Source organism: Lepus europaeus, chromosome 10, assembly GCF_033115175.1.
Source record: "Lepus europaeus isolate LE1 chromosome 10, mLepTim1.pri, whole genome shotgun sequence".
Classification (NCBI taxonomy): Eukaryota; Metazoa; Chordata; class Mammalia; order Lagomorpha; family Leporidae; genus Lepus; species Lepus europaeus.
In genome coordinates this window covers 72,456,855-72,470,216 of record NC_084836.1, presented here as the reverse complement: position 1 = coordinate 72,470,216, position 13,362 = coordinate 72,456,855, and positions in this window count along the sequence as shown.

Here is a 13,362-nt window from a genome sequence, read left to right as displayed (position 1 = left end):
AGAAAACTAGGGCTCCCAGGAACACCCTGATATAGATTCCAGGGTTCACTTCCCATTATCAAAGAAAGTTGCAGTGCTCAAAAATCAATCTAATGCCATCAAATTCCTTAGGGCTATAATAGTCATGAATCATAATGCCAGCTCTGTGCCTACCTTGTTGGTAAGGGGTCTTATAACCATTCAAATTCTCATAAACAGTTCTTTCATCAAGAGGTAGGTACTAGTCAATTTTCCAACAGGTGCTTTCTTCAAATAAAGAAAAAAGACAATAAAAAGCTACCACCGGCCAGTGCTGTGGCTCAATAGGCTAATCCTCCGGGTTCTAGTCCTGGTCAGGGCACCGGATTCTGTCCCTGTTGCCCCTCTTCCAGGCCAGCTCTCTGCTGTGGCCCGGGAGTGCAGTGGAGGATGGCCCAAGTGCTTGGGCCCTGCACCCCATGGGAGACCAGGAGAAGCACCTGGCTCCTGCCTTGGGGTCAGCGCAGTGCACCAGCTGCAGCGCGCCGGCCGTGGCGGCCATTGGAGGGTGAACCAACGGCAAAGGAAGACCTTTCTCTCTGTCTCTCTCTCTCTCACTGTCCACTCTGCCTGTCCAAAAAAAAAAGCTACCACCACTATGTTGAGAAGTTAAAAAGAGATGGCATTTGCAATGAAGCAACTCCACTGTTAGGATAGTTAAATCCACATGTCTATTCACAGTGAAGGAAGTCCCATCAGATGGGACTCTTTGGAAGGAAGCTCATGCACCCAGATGGCTGTTAGTCTAAGATTGTTGTTTCCAATTGTACTGTTCAGGAAGGAAGGCACAGCTTAGGTCCTAACTGCGCTTCTGCTGATTCCTCCTCCAGGCCTAGGTGGCTTCCCCCACTGGGTGAATTACTTCTCATTCAGGTCAAAGTTTCTCTAGAATTCCTTCTTCACTGTGATTTTGGCATTTGGGTCTAAATCTCATGTTCACTTTTGTGACAGCTTTTGGGAAGGACTTAGGGACAGGGTGGACAGAACCAGATAACCCATGATTGGCAGGGCATTCAGCCCCAACAATGAACTGAGCTCATTCCTTTAAATTTTTTTTAAAAAATTATTTTATTTATTTGAAAGAGTTACAGAGAGAGGTAGAGACAGAGAGAAGTCCTCCATCTGCTGGTTCACTCCTCAGATGGCTGCAACTGTGCCAATCAAAAGCCAGGGGCCAGGTGCTTCCTCCGGGTCTCTCATGTGGGTGCAGGGGCCCAAGAAATTGGGTCATCTTCTTCTGCTATCCCAGGCCATAACAGAGAGCTGGATCAGAAGAGGAGCAACCAGGACTAGAACCAGCACTCATATGAGATACTGGCACTTCAGGCCAGGGCGTTAACCCGCTGTGCCAAAGAGCTGGCCTCAACCTTTCCCTTAAATTTTAAAGGGAGCCATGAAGAAGCTGACAGGGATTGAGATATCAAGTATCTCATTTCCCAAGGCTGTTTCTACTACACATACACATGGGCACAAAAGACTTTTTAAACATGAGTCATATTTAAATGAGTCTATTTAAATAAAAGATTCAGAGGCCTTCACTATGGTATAGTGGATAAAGCCACCGCCTGCAGTGCCAGCATCCCATATGGGTGCCGATTCTAGTCCTGGATGCTCCACTTCTGCCCCAGCTCTCTGTAATGCCTGGGAAAGCAGTAGAAGATGGCCCAAGTCCTTGGGCCCCTGTACCCATGTGGGAGACCGGGAGGAAGCTCCTGGCTCTTGGCTCCTGGCTCCTGGCTTCATTTCAGTGCAGCTCTAGCTGTTGCAGCCATCTAGAGAGTGAACCAGCTAATGGAAGACCACCACCTCCCTTGCCTCTGCCTCTCTGTAACTCTGCCTTTAAGTAAATAAATAAACCTTTAAAAAATTCAAATCCAAGGTTAATAGGCAGAGAGTCAGTGATTCCCACTCCAACCCTCCTACTCTCCACCTTTCCAATTGACCCACAGAGCCTTTCTCTGGCATACCCAAGCCCCACAGGGCTCTCTTTATATGGGGAGAAAAATACTGGGTTTCTTTGTGCGTGCAGGTTAATGGGCAGCCCTCTTTCACTACTATAAGAATGTGCACAGACAATACATGTGAGGCCTCTCCCCACTCAAATCCCCTTCCCTGCCCCTATTACTCCCTGTCCAGAAGCCCCATCTCAGCTCTGCTTGGTATTTGTCACTGAACTACAAGACCACTTCAAGCCCCATCCTAAGCTCCCATGAGAATAGATAACCCATCATACTGTGGGCTTATGACACACACATGGGGGAGGCCTGCAGATGGGGTCTCACTTAGGCCAGGGGGTAGAAGTGTCTGTGTAACTTATAGTCTATGTGCACACCAGAGACTTCAAATCTGAAACATCATTACAGTAAATTTGATTACATATCACCCCAATATCCATGACATACAAATTCTATAAGCCCATTTATTCCAAACAATATCTGATAATAAAGAATTCCAGAAAGAAAATATTTTGAGAGTGGGGATTCTCTACCTGGAGCTATCACATAAATATCTAGCCCTAGTCAAGTCCCTTCCTGACTCAGAGACTCAGATTTGCTAACTCTAATATGATATTGCATCTAAATACAATGAAGGGAAAAAGAGGTCAGAGGCAACCCAGGGCTAAACATGGTGGGTGGCTAATAATGCAGGGAGGAGAAGCAGCTGCACCAGCACAGAAAAGGGCTCTGAGCCTTTCACCCTCTCTTTCTGCATTGTCATAAAGAGGGGCAGGGTTGGTGTGGAGCACCTTCTGTTATTTTGATACCATGTATTTTATTTTAAAGAAAGGCCTGCAATAATCAACCTGGATGTCATTGGAGGGCTCCCTGGAATAAAACATATGTGAAGAGTTCCAGAAACTACTGGGCTCATAATGAATGCCACTGTGTCTGCTGTGGGTCTCAGACTGTAGAGGCAAGTGGAACTCACAATGTATGGACACCACTGCCCCGGAACTGCTGATCCTGGGCTTGAAAAATGCCCCCTGTGTGCTCCACAGTCTTGAACAGGAGACAGGAAGTGATATGGACTCCAAAGACAATGTGGAGGTGCACAAAATCTGGGGGGAAACTAGCACTGGTGCAGGTGTCTGCATATCCATGTCCCTGGGGAAAAGAGCTTCACCCCTCCTAAGCTCTCACCCCTCCAGTAGGCCTCCTGAACTGCCTATGTGGTGTGCTCCTGCCTCCCACACATGCTTCCTACACCTCACCAAGACCCCTGCACCCCAAGGCCATCAGGTCTGATTCCTAGCTCACCTCTGGTCACATTCTCTTTCCCCTCAAACCTATCATCCACCCTACACTAAAAACACAGACTGGAGGGCCAGTGCTGTGCATAATTGGGTAAGCCTCCACCCCTGTTTGTATCCTGGCTGGTCCTCTTCCAATCCAGCTCTCTACTTATAGCCTGGGAAAGCAGTGGAAGATGGCCCAAATGCTAGGGCCTCCGCACCCATGTGGGAGGCCCAGAAGAGTTCTTTGGGTCCCCTAAATAAAGAGTTATATCATCTGAAAAGAGAGATAGTTTGAGTTCTTCCTTCCCCATTTGTATCCCTTTAATTTCTATTTTCTTGCCTAATACCTCTGGCCAAAACTTCCAGAACTATATTGAATAGCAGTGGTGAGAGTGGGCATCCCTGTCTGGTACCAGATCTCAGTGGAAATGCTTCCAACTTTTCCCCATTCAATAGGATGTTGGCCGTGAGTTTTTCATATATTGCTTTGATTGTATTGAGGAATGTTCCTTCCATACCCAGCTTGCTTAGAGTTTTCATCATGAAAGGGTGTTGTATTTTATCAAATGCTTTCTCTGCATCTATTGAGAGAATCATATGGTTTTTCTTCTGCAGTCTGTTAATGTAGTGTATTATGATGATTGTTTTGCGAAAGTTGAACCATCCCTGCATACGGGGATGAATCCCACTTGGTCTGGGTGGATGATCTTTCTGATGTGTTGTTGCATTCTATTGGCCAGAATTTTATTGAGGATTTTTGCATCTATGTTCATCAGGGATATTGGTCTGTAATTCTCTTTCAATGCTGCATCTTTTTCTGACTTAGGAATTAAGGTGATGCTGGCTTCATAGAAAGAATTTGGGAGGATTCCCTCTTTTTCGATTGCTCTGAATAGTTTGAGAAGAATTGGAGTTAGTTCTTCTCTAAATGTCTGGTAGAACTCAGCAGTGAATCCATCTGGCCCTGGGCTTTTCTTTGTTGGGAGGGCCTTTATTACTGTTTAAATTTCTGTGTCAGTTATGGGTCTGTTTAGGTTTTCTATGTCTTCCTGGCTCAATTTAGGTAGGTTGTATGTGTCCAAGAATCTGTCCATTTCTGATAGATTTCCCTGTTTACTGGCATACAAGTCCTTGTAGTAATTTCTGATGATTCTTTTTATTTCTGTGGTGTCTGTTGTTACGTTTCCCTTTTCATCTCTGATCCTATTGATTTGGGTCTTTTCTTTTTTTAGTTAGTTGGGCCAATGGGTGTCAATTTTGTTTATTTTTTCAAAAAACCAGCTCCTCGTTTGGCTGATTTTTTGTAATGTTTTTTTTTTTTGATTCAATCGTGTTGATTTCTTCTTTGATTTTAATTATTTCTCTTCTCCTACTGGGTTTGGGTTTGGTTTGCTGCAGATTTTCTAGATCCTCGAGATGACTTGAAAGCTCATCTATTTGGTGCCTTTCCAAATTCTTTATTGATATAAACTTTCCTATTAACACTGCTTTTGTTGTATCCCATAGGTTTTGGTATGTTGTGCTGTTATCCTCATTTACTTCCAGAAAATTTTTGATTTCTCTTTTAATTTCTTCTATGACCCATTGTTCATTCAGGAGCATGTTGTTCAATCTCCATGTGTTTGCACGTGCTCTAGGGATTCCCGAGTTGCTAATTTCCAATTTCATTCCTTTGTGGTCTGAGAAGCTGCATGGTATGATTCTAATTCTTTTGAATTTGCTGAGACTTGCTTTATGGCCTAGTATGTGGTCAATCCTAGAGAAGGTTCCATATACTGCTGAGAAGAATGTAAAGTCTTTAGATGTAGGATGAAATGTTCTGTAGATATCTGTTAGATCCATTTGGGCTATAGTGTCATTTAAATCTACTGTCTCCTGGTTGATCTTCTGTCCTGTTGATTTGTCTATCTCTGAGAGTGGAGTATTGAAGTCCCCCAGTACTATTGTATTGGTGTCTAAGTCTCCCTTTAAGTCCCTTAACAAGTCTTTTAAATAAGCTGGTGCCCTGTAATTAAGTGCATATATATTGATAATCGTTATGTCTTCCTGTTGAATGGATCCCTTAATCATTAAATAGTGCCCCTCTTTGTCTCTCCTAACAGTTTTTGTGGTGAAGTTTATGTTGTCTGATATTAAGATGGCTACGCCCGCTCTTTTTTCATTTCTGTTGGCATGGTATATCTTTTTCCAGCCTTTCACTTTCAGTCTGTATGCATCATTGTTGGAAAGATGAGTTTCTTGTAAGCAGCAACAAGATGGGTTTTGTTCCTTAACCCAATCAGCCAATCGGTGTCTTTTCACTGGACCGTTCAGGCCATTAACATTCAATGTGACTATTGAGAAGAAGTAACTTTGCCCTGCCATTTGCCAAACATATTTTCTAATATATGGTTTGAGATTCCTGTGATCTTTTGCTGTGAGGTTTCCTTCCTTTACCTTCTTTCATATTGGTGACCGTGTTTCTGTGTTTCTGTATGTAACACATTTTTAAGCATCTTTTGCAGGGCTGGACGAGTGGCGACAAATTCTTTCAATTTCTGTTTGCTGTGAAAGGTCTTTATTTCACCTTCATTCACAAATGAGAGCTTTGCAGGATATAATATTCTGGGCTGGCAGTTTTTCTCTCTTAGTACCTGGGCTATGTCTCGCCATTCTCTCCTAGCTTGTAGGGTTTCTGATGAGAAGTCAGCTGTGAGTCTAATTGGAAATCCTCTGAGAGTAATCTGACGTTTCTCTCTTGCACATTTTAGGATCTTTTCTTTGTGTTTCACTGTTTTGAGTTTGATTACAACGTGTCGTGGTGAGGATCTCTTTTGGTCATGTTTATTAGGGGTTCTATGAGCTTCCTGTACTAGGATGTCTCTGTCCTTCTCCAAACCTGGGAAATTTTCTGCTAGTATCTCACTAAAAAGGCCTTCTAATTCTTTCTCCCTCTCCGTGCCTTCAGGAACTCTTAGAACCCGAATGTTGGGTTTTTTAAGAGTATCCTGTAGATTCCTGACAGTATTTTTTAGATTTCTAATTTCTTCTTCTTTTCTTTGATTTGGCTGTTTCCTTTCCTGTTCTCTGTCTTCTAATTCCGATATTCTCTCTTCTGCTTCACCCATTCTGTTTTTAAGGCTCTCTAATGTGTTTGTCATTTGATCTATTGAGTTCTTCATTCTTTATGGTTTTTTGTCACTATCACAGTTTCCTGTTCTACTAGTTGTTTCATTTCATTTTGATTCCTCCTTAATATTTCATTTTCACGCGAGAGATTTTCTATCTTGTCCATTAAGGATTTCTTAAGTTCAAGAATTTGTTTTTGAGAACTTCTTAATGTTCTCATCAATTTTTTGAGATCTGCTTCTTGCATTTCCTCTATCTCTTCATCTTCATAATCTTGCATTGGGGTGTCTTGTTCATTTGGGGGCATCATAGTGTCTTCCTTGCTCTTGTTACCTCGGTTTCTATGTTTGTTGTTTGGCATGTTGGGGATAATTTATGGGGTTTTTTTGTTTGTTTTTTGTTTTTGCTGTGGTGATTTTTTTCTCGTTATACTATGCCTCTAAGTGGGCTGTCTGCTTTGATGGATCCTTAGAGGCTGTGGTGGGTGTGGCCAGAGAGCTCTGCTTGATTCTTCAGGTTTAAGGCTGTGCAAAAAGTGACTCACCCAGATTGTTCTCTCCCTTGCTCCTTGCTGGATATCTCTCTCTCTCTCTCTCTCTCTCTCTCTCTCTCTCTCTCTCTCTTTTGACTCAGTTGGGAAGTAATTCCGCAGAGCTGAGTGGAATTGAGTGTAGTTGAAATCTGGCCTCTTTGAGTATTCATTTGATCTACCCCTGGGACCACACAAAGAGTTTATGCAGCCCTCAGTGTGTTCTCAAGTTTCACCATAGACCCAAAGTTACTGAGTTTCTGTACTGGTTGTCTCTTTACATATGTAAAATGGTGCCTGCTCTTTGTTTTGCTCAAGTGGAGAGAGAGGCCTCTGCCTTTCCCCACCAATATCTCGCGTTTCTGAGGCTTTTCTCTTACCTCCTGTTCCTGTGCTAGTGAGATTCTGTGGCTCGGCTCCCGCGGCAGGGCTTCCACGCGGTGGGCTCCCTGTCGGTCGTCTGTGTCACATCCACTAGATCTGGAAGCATTTCCACTGCAGTTTTTTTCTTGAGTCTTTTCCTGAGGCTACAGTAATTCCACTTTTATTTTTATTTTTTTTAACTTTTATTTAATGAATATAAATTTCCAGTGTACAGCTTATGGATTACAATGGCTCCCCCCCCCCCATAACTTCCCTCCCACCCGCAACCCTCCCCTCTCCCACTCCCTCTCCCCATCCATTTGCATCAAGATTCATTTTCAATTCTCTTTATATACAGAAGATCAATTTAGTATAAAGATTTCAACAGTTTGCACCCACATAGAAACACAAAGTGAAACATACTGTTTGAGTACTAGTTATAGCATTAAATCACAATGGACAGCACATTAAGGACAGAGATCCCACATGAGGAGCAAGTGCACAGTGGCTCCTGTTGTTGACCCAACAAATTGACACTCTAGTTTATGGCGCCAGTAACCATCCTAGGCTGTCGTCATGAGTTGCCAAGGCTATGGAAGCCTTCCAAGTTTGCCGGCTCTGATCATATTTAGACAAGGTCATAAAAGACAGGGTGAGGATAGTAACCAATGATCCTAAGAGTGGCATTTACCAGGTTTGAACAATTATACAGCATTAAGTGGGGAAGAGGACCATCAGTACACACAGGTTGGGAGTAGAGCCATTGGTGGTAGAGTAGAGGTTATGATTACAAAGGAATGAGGCCCAAGTGCACTAGACAGGGCCTAGAACAAAGGACAGAGTCATTATTAGAGGAGCTAAGAAAGGTGCTGTCTAAGCTACAATTAAGTTTTCTGATTGAGAGGCAAATAGAACCTGATAGAAGGGGCTTGATAATAATCTGGTGGGCTTTAGGCCTTGTAAATTCAGAGGCCCAGGCCTATCTATCTCTTCACATGGGGTATATCCTAAGGGAGGTGTGAACCTCCTAGGGGAAGGCACTCTGTTGACTTTCATTACTTGGCTGGCCTGGGAGGAGAGCTGGCCAGGTAAAGGCAGGGGGCATCTCTAACAAGAAATTTACAGTTCTGCCTGCAATGTTGCTAACCCTACTTGACCATCCCCTCAGCTGCAGTGGTCACCTTGGAAGCTGGGCTGAGTGAAGGGCTTTTCAGCTTAGAGCCAATAAGATCTGTGGCTCTGACCTGGGCATCCTTCAACTCCAGGGCAGGTCCATTTCCAGTGATCCAACTTTTGGCAGAGCTGCCAGGGCTCTTCACAAGCTGACTTCTGCTGAAGCCCAGGCTTACCACATTGAAAGCCACTGCAGTGGACTGGCCTGTTGAGTCTCCTTGAGGGCAGATCACTGTACAGATCAGCCATTAATAGGCCTGCCACCCATTGCTTCTGATGCCAAGCTTTCTTTTCCTCCTGGTTTGTGTTAAAGCAGACCAGAGGATGCAAGTCAAGGGAGTGCCCGTGTCCCATCTCTAATCTTCGGTGGCCTGAACTACAAGTCTATAGTCACAGGCATGTTCTGTAGTAGTTTTTCTAAGGTAGACAATGCCCATGAGGAAAATTATATTCTCACTTTAAAACTTTCTTTCCCTTTGGTCTGAAAGGGAGGTTTTTTCTACTTACTGTATACTTCGCTGATGGCGAAGTGAATCTAGCTATGAGATTATTATTTGAGTTCTTATTTTGGCTATGCTATTGCAGAAAAATGTTAGCCGTCTCTTTTATAAGGTCTAAAGATTAAATTGTGCATCCTACAGATTCCTTCATAATAGAATTAGTTTCCTACCTTGAAGAGAATAGAGAAATGAAAGAATAAGTTGGGCTTAGAATAGAGAAATGAGGGAGCAAGTCCTAGATCGCTTGCTGACAATAGCAATATCACATGAATACTTAGCAAACCGTTTCAACCATTAGATAACAACTTAAGAAAACATTTACCAGAAGGTCCAATGCCTTCTACAAATTTTAAGAATCATGTATTTGGAAACACCTCTTAAATATCTAACATGGTGTAGTTTGTTTAGCCAGTAAACTTAAGCACAACCATCTAAAATGTTTTTAGTTTCTTTCTACCAACAAGTTTAAACCATATGATACACAGATTCAGGTCCCACAAATTAAAATGTATCTTTGATTGATTTTAGCAGCTTAAATTTATGGATAATCTTATCTATAAGCCATTGAAAATAAAACTCTTAATAAAATTTCCCCATGTGGACATACAATATGTACACACATATAATATAGCATAATAGACCAATATAGCAATTTTAATAATAGCTTTTAAAATCTTTAACTCTTTTTGTAGATTGCCAATTGATTTGAATTGCTTTTTCTTTTTAGTAACCTCAGTTAACCATACTTTCTCTCAGTTGGTACTGTTAATACATTATTGGCTTCATCTGTTTACAGAGCCATCCCAAAGTACTGAATACAATAAAAGTGGCTGGAAAAAGTCCATAGGAACCTATAGGAGGACAGCTAAGCACAGAACCAACAATGCTTTAGTTTTATGAGCAGCACATCATATATAACTGTGGATGACAAAAGACTTTAATTCGCCATGTTTAAAATTATAAACTCATCAACCAACAAGAGGCACTTGCTTACTTCACAGTATTTTTGAAAGCACCTGTAGGATTTTACAAGTATTTAACCCTTTAAGCCTCTGGGGCTTTCTCATTAAGATAACTATCATGTCTAGTAACACAAGATCATTAGACTTTTTAATTCTCAAACATTTGTATTAATAGCATTTTCCATTATAGAGACTTAAAGTCTGGTACCACATCACATCTTGACAGTCCTTCTAATATACTCCAAATAGACTGATTAGTTGGTGTCTCTATAAGATGAGAGACATAGGTACTTTCTAACTCCCCTTCTTGCTTCCCCATCTTCCTTCCCATTTACCCCTAGTCCATATTACTGACCCTCTGCTGCTGCAACTCATTTTGCCTTTGGAAGCACTCTTTCTTTTTTCTTTTTTTAAGATTCATCCATTTATTTGAAAGGTAGAGGTACACAGAGGCAGAGAGAGAGAGAGAGAGAGAGAGAGAGAGAGAGAGAGAGGCTTTCCATCCACTGGTTCACTCCCCAAATGACTACAACTACTGGAGCTGGGCCAATCTGAAGCCAGGAGCCAGGAGCTTCTTCTAGGTCTCCCACGCGGGTGCATAGGCCCAAGGACTTGAGCCATCTTCTACTGCTTTCCCAGACCATAGCAGAGATCAGAAGTGGAGCAGCTGGGACTTGAATCAGCACCCATATGAGATGTTGGCACTGCAGGAGGTGGTTTTACCTGCTATGCCACAGCACCAGCCCCTGGAAGCACTCTTAAAGACTGCCACTCAGTTATATGAAAAATATTATTTATTTTTAAATGATTATGTAGAGAAGACCTAAATGACATCTAATGGGAATATGCAGGTTTTCTAATGTCTTGCAAGCATGCATTTCCATAACACAGACCATAAATATTCTGACACATTATCATATAACAAAAGCCAAGAAAGCTGTTGCTGATGTGTCCAGTGACTCCTCAGTCCTTGCCTACAGAAAAACTATTTATCTGATTTCCAAGCACTCAAAATCAAAAACACCAATGCTACCTGCTATGACATAGTGAACATTACTCCAGCACTTTGGCAAAGAAAAGGAGTACAAACCCAGGCTGGCTACAAGGTTAACCATGTCCTCTTCATTTTGCACTTTCATTTCTGGTTAACTATTGGTCACAAAGGAAACTGAATACTTGGCAGGCGCCATGGCTCAATAGGCTAATCCTCCGCTTAGCGGCGCCAGCACACCGGGTTCTAGTCCCAGTCAGGGAGCCGGATTCTGTCCCGGTTGCCCCTCTTCCAGGCCAGCTCTCTGCTGTGGCCCAGGAGTGCAGTGGAGGATGGCCCAAGTGCTTGGGCCCTGCACCCCATGGGAGACCAGGAGAAGCACCTGGCTCCTGCCTTGGGATCAGCACAGTGCACCGGTCACAGCTCGCCGGCCGTGGCAGTCATTGGAGGGTGAACCAACAGCAAAAGAAGACCTTTCTCTCTGTCTCTCTCTCTCACTGCCCACTCTGCCTGTCAAAAAATAATAAAAAAAAGAAATAAAAAAAAACTGAATACTGCAGTTGTTCCCAAATACCCTCAATCACAAACACCCCCATAAACCCTCAGTCACAAAGATATGCATGGGCTCTCTATGTGTGCAGTGGAAGGAAAACACACAGAAATCTATAAGGAAGGGATATTTTTGGGCCAAGGGGAAAGGATGCCAACTTATATAACTTCCAAATTGAAACAAAGAAAATTTTCCACCCTCCTGATCAGAATCCTGTGAATTTCCAAGTCAAAATTCCATTTCATTTTAGCAAAAAGACTCATTGAATTTTCCTTTACCCAGGTGTGTTCCTGTTGTGAGGGACCCATCTCCATGAAGGATGTCACCACTACACCAGGGAGAGCACAATTCTGACTTCAGACTCTGAGGGGAATGGATAGCCACATCTATCAGTTTTGACTTGGCTAACAACTTCCTCTTGTTCTGGAATTTGGTACAAGTGTAGGATATCAAGATAGAAACAGAGACTAGCTAGATCTGTTAGGAGAGAAGAAATGAATCTTGATTTTCAGTTGGTATTTTGTTGAGTGTTACTTTTGAGATTTCAGTTTAAACTTATATTTGTAGAAATAAATGGGAAGCATCATTCATATTGTAACTAAGGGCAGCTTTAGCCAGAGGACAGACTATGGCTAGCCTGGATCACTTACACACCACTCAATAAATGATGATCAAAAAAAATAAGAAATTCAAAAACAATGCCAAACCTATTCAGTGTATATCTCCAAGAAGCAGAATCAGAACACACAGAAGTAAACAGAAAGGGAAACAGTAAAAGAGAATCCACAGCAAAGTAGAAGAGTATTGAGAACAGTTGTGCTGTCCCTCAGTAGCCTTTTGCTTTAAGTGGGAAGTCTCCAGCTTAAAGACATTGTCATAAAAGACACACTCAAAACATATTTAAAAACCAAAGATGAGAGATTGCATGGGAGGTTGATTTTATGATGAGTTGTATTGAAAAGGTATGTTGGGTTGCGGCAGGTACTTTTTAGCATAGCAGAATTTACCCAGTGCCTACTTCAAGAAAACAGCCTGAGGAAGTGGTGCTGACAGGGGAGACAGCTGCAATGTCTCTGTAACTCTTCTAAGCATTGTTGTGCCCAGATCCTTAGATCCCCGCAGAGACCCCCAGAGAGTTGATCACATCGAACTGCAAAAGCAAGGTTTATTCCGGAGTACAAGCCGCGACAGGGACCCCATCCAACCAACTGGCACAGCGGAGAAGGAGTGAGGCCCGGTCTTTGTTTGGGAGAGTTTTTAAAGGAAAAAAGGGCTACATCAGCAGGAAAAAAAGAGTTATATACAGCATAAAAGCTTTGGGTACAGGGAGTTAAAGCAGGGACTTACAGCACGGAATCTTTGGGTACAGGGAATTACTTCGTTCAGTAATCTCTACTGTGCTGTCCTTGGTCTACCGAGCTAGCTGTACCTGGTAAGCTTTGATATCTCTGGAATGCCTGAATGCCTGCTTTTACAAGGACTCGTGTCTGCTATGGGAAACGGAGGCTGTTGTTTTTTTTTTTTTTATTGTTTTAAAATGGAGTCTCTGGTTCTTCAGCATCATAGAGAGAAGAGAAAGAAGGGTACACATGTTGGTGTTTAAAAAGAAGAGGGAAGCACAAAAATTTAAGAGGGGAGAGCAAAGCTCAGATACAGTTTTCTTAAGAAAATAAATTGAAGTATATCTCAGAACAAAATATGGAGTTGAAAAAACACCTTCTTGCATAAATTCTCACCAGGTATCAATACAGCTGCCCTGTCTACCCACAGCCCAATCATTTCAACACAAAATTGTTTCCTGATTAAAGTTGAACAGATTTCAAGGCTCAGAACTCCTAGTCTGCTGGTATGGAATAGCAAGTTAGTTCCCACTAGGGTAGGGGTAGCCAGAGCCCAACCAGGCTGTTTGAGAACATGAGAAAAGCCTTTTTAC